The 8,907-nt window shown below is 41.2% G+C and overlaps 1 protein-coding gene across 3 annotated transcripts in view; it reads right to left on the bottom strand.

Moving 5' to 3' along the window:
* Positions 1-8,337, bottom strand: part of IPCEF1 (interaction protein for cytohesin exchange factors 1) — a 161,074-nt gene extending 152,737 nt beyond the window's left edge. For 2 of the 3 annotated variants that reach the window (XM_061130184.1, XM_061130182.1), the window contains exon 1: positions 8,198-8,337. The gene's annotated coding sequence lies outside the window, so the exon portion shown is untranslated. The remainder of the gene's footprint in view (positions 1-8,197) is intronic. The other variant, XM_061130183.1, reaches the window with a different exon arrangement.
* Positions 8,338-8,907: the final 570 nt, after the last annotated feature.

The following is an 8,907-nucleotide window of genomic DNA, read 5'->3' on the forward strand; positions in this document are numbered from 1 at the left end:
TGACAACAGTGATGCCAACTACACGTGACGCACAGGTGGGGGTGTGGAAACCAATGCAGCCTGCGTCGGCAGCTACGGTTGGAAACCAGGGGCCCTCATGAACCCTATTTTCTGGCTTCACTCGAAAGCTCACCTCAGCGGCGCTCACTGCCCAGGAAGTTCTAGAGGAGACCTCACTGGCCAGGGGCTTCCATCCATTGGCAAAAGGCCCAGGTCCATGGTGAGAAACACGGCAGTGCTCGATATCTGAACTCCACCCGGGACTGAAAGGAGAATCTTGCCAACCTGTGCCCGGCGTAGAGCACAGAGGAGTAGGTGTTTGATGCAAAGTGGAAACGACCCCACGTCTAGGACTCTGCTGCTCCCAGGAACACCAAACTGAAAAGCAAGTCCCTTCCGAAGGAACAGCCGAGCCTGGCTTGCTCTGCTCACTTACTCCGCTAAGTGGTCTGGGGTCTCTCTCCTCTTGCTGGCTTCTCAGGACAGGATAGCTGGGGGTCTGACGCTCTTTTCAGGGCAACTGATCTGTACCTCACTCTGGAATGCTGGTGAGCGTCCACAAAATAAACTGTGCTCTAGTGCCTACCTCCAACCCTGCTCGACAGTTCCCTCTAAGTCCCTGTTGCCTACGCAAAACGGCTCCAGTTGGTTAATCAAGTTGAAAATTCAAGTCCAGGGAGCTTGGTGGCTTGTGTTCCAGGGTGAAATGCAGCTCGAGCTGGAAAATCCTGGCCAAGTTTCACCAAGAGAGTTCAAGTTCAGAGCCTTCTCTTTGACAGAATGGCTGTAGCTGAATCTAACCAGGGAAAGGTAATGTTAATTCACATGATGATAAGGGAACTTAAAAGGTGATCATGTCTGTTCTCTTGCAATAAAACCCCTGGAAAACATGAGATCTCCAAAAGGCTCTTGGTGAATGTTAAATATTCAAACATGGCCTTTTCATCATATTATATGATTAATATTTACTTTCACGAGTGAGAACAATTCTTTGCCTATTTTATCAGGATCATAAGAGAGGCTTGAATTCAAGGTTCAACAAGGAATCAGCAAATAAGACCTTTGGCATAATTTGCCTTAGGCTTTTAATAGGTAGAAAGAACTAAGTTGTTTTAACTGACCTGTACTTCAAGTGACTTAATAAAATGTTCCTGCCACAACCATTAGTTTGCTAAACTCGCAGAAGTTTCAAGAAGTTGATGAGGTAACACGTAGTCATCAGACCAGAAAAAGGAGTACAAACATCCCCTATATGGTTTTATACTCCGAGTTATCCAAACAGAATGATCATAAACAAGTAGCTTTATACCCATAAAAAGCATGGTTTTCATGTTCCCAGTCATTTTCTCAGTTTTTTAGAAGAATTAAAGGTTTCCTCCTTAAAACGTGACTTAATATAAGTATAGCCAAGTGTCTTCTGGGTGAGAAGTGACACCTTACACCGAATTATATTCTGTGGGAGTGGATAATGTTAAATTGAGACTCCTGGGAAGAATTTTGAGTCAGCTCCATTTCTTTCCTTTTTCTGAGAGGTCTTGTATTTTCCTACTTTAGATATGTTTGGTATCAATATAAAAATTTGTCAATAAATGGTTAAATGTTCTATTCCTATGTAATATTAGAGATTAGTACACCAGACTCCTAAGGAAGTATTTCCCTTCATGAAAGTCAGGGAAAAAAAAGAAATTCTAATTTGTTTGGTGTGAAAGAATCTAACCAGTCACAAGTTTCCATTGAGCATTTTGAAAGAAATTACCTAATATTAATAACAAGTCTAAAGAAAGTTGATTATTAATAAATTAAGAGGAGGAACAAAGAGATATTTTTAGTTTTGAATAGATTAAATGAACTAGCCAACCTACAGTAATGTTTTCCTGCTATAAGAATGTTGTTCTGCTAGAGATAATTATGGTAATAGGGATTAGGGTAATTTAAACTGGACTGGTGAAAAGAGGATGTAAGAGATTCTTAAATTGCAGAAAAACCCAAGAGTATACTTAAAATCATGGCTATTTATGCTGCCATTAAAACAGCTATGCAGATACGAAACTGACTTTATGTATCAAAGGGATCAACAACCATAGCTGAAACAACTAAAATGACCCAACATCAATGACTTGGGAAGTCTCTGTTAGCTATATGTGTAGATTGAAGTCTTGAGTTTTTATGTTGGGACCAAAGCACTATCACATCACATCATTTTCCAGTTCAGAATATTTGAACTTTTCTTTCGCTGTACAGCTTGAGGAAGTAAACATCCTCTCAAACGGACACTCATGTTCCATATCTAGTAGATGACCACAACAGTATAACAATCTGGAATCCCCAACTAGACTCAACTGATGAAAGGAGGCTCTTTTACAGATTTCACAATAGCCTAATTTCCATTTTGTTAATGTGTCCCATTGTTCAGTGTCTGTATTCATTCCCATTCAGTGATGAAGTGGATCTACTGTCTGAGGCCCAGAGCCACCAGTTAAAGTCAGAGAAATGAGTCATGCTGGATTTGGTCCCTAGAAGCACTTGCCAGCAATTAGATGAGGTTATGACTCTTACTCTTTACTCCCTTTAGTTTCCTAGGGCTATAGTCACAAAAGACCACAAGCTAAGTGGCTTAAAACAACAGAAACTTACGCTCTTGTAACCCTGGAGACCAGATGTCTGAAATCAAGGTGTCATCAGAGCCACGCTCACCATAAAACCCACAGGGGAGAATTCCTCCTCACCTTCCCCTACGCATCTGGAGGGCTGGCCATTCCTTGGTGACCACTGGCTTGCAGCTACATCACTCGGATCTCTGTTTCCCTCATCACATGGCTTTCTCCCTGGCTACCTCTGGCTTCACAAGGCTTTCTTCTTATAAGGACATCAGTCTGCTTGGATCAGGGCTCCTTTCATTATGACTTTAACTTAATCACATACACAACTCCTCCATTTCCAAATATGACCACACTCTGAAGTATTGGAGGTTAGAAATTTAGCAGGTTTTTTCCTTGGGGGAGGAGGCACGGTTTAACTCATAACACTCCCTACTACCTTTCATCCAATCCTCTTTTGCCCATAAAGCTCGTATATACCAACTGAGTCTCTACATGGTAAGATAATAAAATCTGAGCCAAGACAGAAGGCCCCATTGGTTTATAATGTTTTCACTTTCTTCAAAGCATTTCCACTTAATTGCATTTGGTCCACACAACAAAACAAACTGGATAGGTATTTTTATCTCAGGTTTTATGGATGAGAAAACCTGAAGTGTAGAGAAGTTAAAGGCCTTGCTTGGTAGCACACAACCTTTATACTGCCGCAGGCAGAATACTCAGGCCTCCTAACCTCTTCATCTGTGCTGTTCCCACTAATAAACAGGGCCTAACATGTAGTATCATCACTATTTTTCAAATTAAATAGGACATTGTTACAAAAGAACAACAGGAGGGACCCTTGCAATGGTCAAGTGTTATGTCTCTTGACGAAGGTCACAGACTACCCAAGGATGGTTCTGAAAGTCATGAAGCCCACTGGCTCTCCAGACTTCATTCGTTCCATTTGGTTGAGAAGTACTCCCTACATAAACCTTTAGGTCAGCCTAATGGCAACCCACTGCAGTATTCTTTCCTGGAGAATCCCGTGGACAGAGGAGCCTGGTGGGCTACCGTCCATGGGGTCGCCAGAGTCAGACAAGAGTCGATGCAAGAGCACCTAAACACCACCACCAGGAAGTAGCTATATTGACAACCACATACATGCCGTCAGGTCAGGACACAGGGAGTCCCCCCACCAAAAAGAAAAATTCCTTTCCATTAACTCTTCAACCAAGAAATAGAAAGGAATATCAGTTAAGGAAATTTCAAAGTAGGAAGTGAACCTGCTCATATTCTCCCTTGGTCTCCCAATTCTTGGCTTCAGTTCACTATCTTATGTAAGAAAATATTGGATGCAAATGAAATCAATGCAATTTCATGTACACTGGTAGTTACGCCACTGGCTCAGAAATGTACAAAGATCTGGGCTTCAGTCCTGTCTCTGTACCTGCCTAGCCGAGTGCTTTTAGGCTATTTTAACTCTTGAAGCTTCAACTTCGTGGACATACCATCAATGCTATTAGCATTTTCCAGGGTTGTTTTGAAAAGATATTGCTTTGACAATTGTTCATGTGAAAATAAATATGTTGATTACAGTGCCTTGTTCAATAATATCTTTGCTTTGTATTCAATGCTCCACACATGAACATTCAGTAAATGCTATGGACCATCTGTTCCAGAGTCTACCAAGGTGCTACTTCTAGTTCAATTTGTATTGCATACTGACTGGGTTACCTGGTTTTTACAACTGGGCAGAAGGTTCACTGTCTGTTTGGTTTAATTCTTTCATCCCTAATCTAAATTTCAGTTTTCACTAAAGAACTGGTCATTTTTTATTCAGAATTTTTTTAAGAGTTCCTCCATACTCTAGTAATTTGGGGATGAGTTTAAACTTGTTAAATTTTCACCTTTCAATGCTTTCCATTTCAGCTCCTGTGTCAGTTTCAGAAACCTGTTTTTTGCTCACATTTGTTCATTTTTTGCCTCTTTCCTGCCAATAATCTCTCACTTGACCATTTCTAATACAAGGATAGGAGATTTGTTCCAGTGCCTATAAGCCAAAATAAATGATTTTGGTTAAGTCTCTGATAAGGGCCTCCTCCACAGTGACCGGTCAGTACTGAGTGGGATGGCCAAGATCCTAAGAAGAAGTATTTGTTACTCTACAAAAATATTTTTCTGATCTCTCCCCAGGTATACCAACATGAAAAAGACAAGTCAATATTCCCTTAAAAACTAGTTACTCTTACAACAGCAGATGTATACTTAATTTAGAACTCTCCAACTGACTGTTGAACTTGCTAGAATGTCACCCAATACAGCTTCAGAGGCAGTTATAAATCATCTAGAGAAAATAGCCTTTTTTCATGTGATTCTAGGAACCAAGGAGACCAGTCAGCCCCAGAGGGGATCTGGTTCACTGTTCTCTCTTTAGAGCTGTCACACAATTCTGCACCAGACTTCTCAAAGGGATTACCCATGAAGATTAAATAATATAAATCATGTCATTTCAACTGCAAGGAACCACAAACTTTAGCACACTATAACTAAAAACTACTTAGTGGAAGATTAAGAGAGTTAAATTTTTGTTGATTTTTTTAATTCCACATTTATTTTGTTTTCAGATTATTAGGGTAGTCTCAATATGCTTCACTAATGAAAACTTTTTTTAAAAAATAGAAAAGCTTGAAGACAAATAAAACTATCAGCTATAAACCAAATTGGTGGTGGTAGTGTAGTCACTAAGCATGTCTGACTCTTGCAGCCCCATGGACAGACTGTAGCCTGCCAGGCTTCTCTGACCATGGATTCTCCAGGCAAGAACACTGGAGTGGGTTGCCACTTCCTTCTCCAGGGGATCCTCCTGACCCAGGAATCAAACCTGGGTCTCCTGCATTGCAGGCAGGTTCTTTACAGGCTGAGCTATGAGGGAAGCCCATAAACCAAATTAATTATATGTTAATGTAGTAACATATTTACCTCAGTCTTGCTTCTCTGCAGTGTTTAGTTAAACACAACTTAGCTGAAAGTTGTGTTTCTTCTTTTTGTTAACTTAACCTTAGTATATCACAATATTTCATAAACATCATTTTATTGATGGTCTTTTTAATACACTATCATGTACTTAACAACCTTGAAAACTAGGCATACAACATTTATTTTTAATCCATAATTCTTGAATCATGCTTATTTTATGAAATTTAGAAAACAGCAAAAAATGAAAAGATAAATTGGTGACTAAATTTGTAAGTGTGACCATAGGGTTTTAAAAACTGAAGAAAATATGTTGGCAACTCCATCTGGTAAAGATCTATGAGATGGCAGGCACCATGCAACTGCATTTCTAATCCTTACATGACAGCACAAGAAGGTCATTTTATTATAACCATCACTTTGAAGGTTCAGAGATCATAGAGCTAGTAAGTGGTGCATATAGATTTCAAACAGATGTGTCTAATCTCCAGACTGTTTCCCAACTACATCACACTATCCCCCATCATCACCTCCACTTCACCACTTCTTCCACCACCACCTCCATCACTACCACTATCATCTCAACCTTCACAACTATGGACCTTTACCATAACCTTCACCAACACCTCTCTCCATTATCACCACTTTCAACACCATTTCCATCACCAGCTCTACCACGTCCTCCACCATTCCCTCCACCACCACCTCCAGGATCTCCACCACCACCTCCACCATCTCTACCATCACCTCCAGGATCTCCACCACCACCTCCACCATCTCCACCATCACCTCCAGGATCTCCACCACCACCTCCACCATCTTCACCATCAGCTCCACTATCTCCTCCACCACCTCCACCATCTCCACCACCACCTCCACCATCTCCACCACCGCCTCCACCATCTCCACCATCACCTCCACCATCTCCACCATCACCTCCACCATCTCCACCACCACCTCCACCATCTCCACCATCACCTCCACCACCACCTCCACCATCTCCACCACTTCCATTATCACCACTTTCAGCACACATTTCCATCATCAGCTCCACCACCAACTCTACCACCATCTCTGCATCACCTTCGTCATCACCACTTCTGCCACCACCTCCACCATCATCTCTACCAGCAGCTCAAACTCTACATTACCACCACCTTCACCACCACCACCACTTCTGCCACTCCTACACCTCCACACATACCACCATAATGCCACCCTTAAGGTTTCTGATCATCTCTTTTCTATATACCCTTTCTTCTCTTCCCACCTTCATATTCTCCTCTCCTGCTTCACTCTGACCTTTTCCAACCGGGACTCCGTATGTGCCTGAGTCATAGAGACAAGGCAAATACTGCTGGACCACACTCATTTTATGAACAATCCCAATCATTCATTCATCCGTTCCACAAACATGACTGAGAGCATAGTATGGGACAGGCACAGTTCTGAGCACTGAAGCGTCCAGTAATTCTTCCATTTGTAGGATTTTCATCAATACCGAAGAGCTTACAGGATTTTCTTCACTCTAACAACACCATTTACCCCATTAAACTTGCTTGAGTTCCCAACTCATTCTGCCTGGCCTCCACACCAGATGGAAAGCAGAAGTGAACTGCTCAAAAAGGATGCACGAGTAAAAAGGAAAGTCTCAGGCAATAGTCATGAAGTAACTTCTTATCATTTATTGCCACAGCAAGCCACCACAGGAAAGAACTTCCTATTTCCATACTGCTTAACACAGCTTGCCTGTTAGAGTTCACACATGGACTGTCTTCAGAAAAGACACCTGATATATAAAGAGAGAAAAGGGGCATTTAAAAATAAAGAATGAGTATTTCAACAAGTACACAAACTGAAGTCCTTTTTCTTCTCACTTGCATGATGTGAGCAGAAGAAAACCTATGTTATTTCTGTTTCTATTTACAAGTCAAATTTTAATTAGCTGTAGAGGAATCTGAGTCTGTGTATGACTATACAATGCCTAAGAACACAGAGGCCCCTACATACTAATAAATTCCACTACTACAGTCAGCAATGCCTTGGGGGCTTATAATCCTGTCTCTTACAATTAAGCTTCTTTCACACACTCACAAGCAAAGAAAACCAAACGTTCCAGACGTCCTGGGTAAAAACCTCTGAACCAACATTACCTAAGTTCCCATTTTCATACAGAGATATCTTATCAAGTCTGTGACTTTTTAATCTAAAACTAAAATCCCCTCCCGTGGTCTGCATACAAAGGAGGATTCTCTACAAAGAACACACTTTCTCAAAAGAGGGTGTCCACAGAGTGTTTTCCCAGATGAATTCCTCAGGAACCACACACATGCTAAACTGTGTTTTTCTAAATCAAACCCGTGGTCTGCAGTCCCAGCAGTTATCAATACAACATCCACTACAGAAATAGAGGAAAGGGGAGTTCACAGTTCTCTCCTTCAAAACTCTTAACAGAGTTAGAGTGTCTATAGCACTGGACTTCCCAACAGCAAGTTTATGAAGAGCTGAGCAAACGTGACATCCCAAGAGTCACATCTTACCCACAGCTCACTATTTTAAAGAGAGTGCCAGAGTATCCATTGCTTCACCATCTTGAGATGCCAAGCAATGACTTTATACATCAGCCAAGGAATGGTTTTACTTACATGCAATAAAAAGAGAGTAAATCCAAGCACCAGATCTTTATCCCTGATTTCAGAAAATTCATAATACTCTGAGGTCAAGGTTGAGGATTCCACTGTATTCGGCCACAGCTCGGACAGCTCCACAGGACGCCCATTAGAAGCTGGCCAGAGAATAAAGCTCTTTCGAAAGAAGAGGAAGTGTCATCTCTACTTCCCCAATCTCATTGTTCTTCCTTCTTATTGTTAATAAGCCTTCCTTGATTCCAAAACCCAGGACACAGTTCATGTAAATTAGTTACGTCCCCTTTGTCAGATTCCATTGATCACTAAACACTACTCGGTATGTTCATTTCCAGGACACACGTCGGAAACATCACATGGTTTTGCATTCTCATTTTGGAGGTAAAGATGTTTATTTGCAGGCGAGGGTGGGGTGGGGTGGGGTAAGGTCATTTGCAGAGCTGGTCCCGGTGTGTTTAGTTGAAATGCCACTTTTTTTTTTATCATCAACCTCTTTTAGGCTCAATGTTCTTTTGCATTTCCCCTCTTTCTCATCTCCTAGTGTTTGTATTACTCCTAAATAGATGACACAGATAAATGTGCAAAAACTATCTTATGTTAAAAATAAGTCAGCCTGCCTTTCTCCTGTAGCATATCTAATAGATTCTCTAACTTTAAAACTTTTCTTTCACATGCTTGAAAAGGAAAATGACAGGGGAAAATTAGAGAGA

This window comes from Dama dama, chromosome 26 (assembly GCF_033118175.1).
Source record: "Dama dama isolate Ldn47 chromosome 26, ASM3311817v1, whole genome shotgun sequence".
NCBI classification, from domain to species: domain Eukaryota; kingdom Metazoa; phylum Chordata; class Mammalia; order Artiodactyla; family Cervidae; genus Dama; species Dama dama.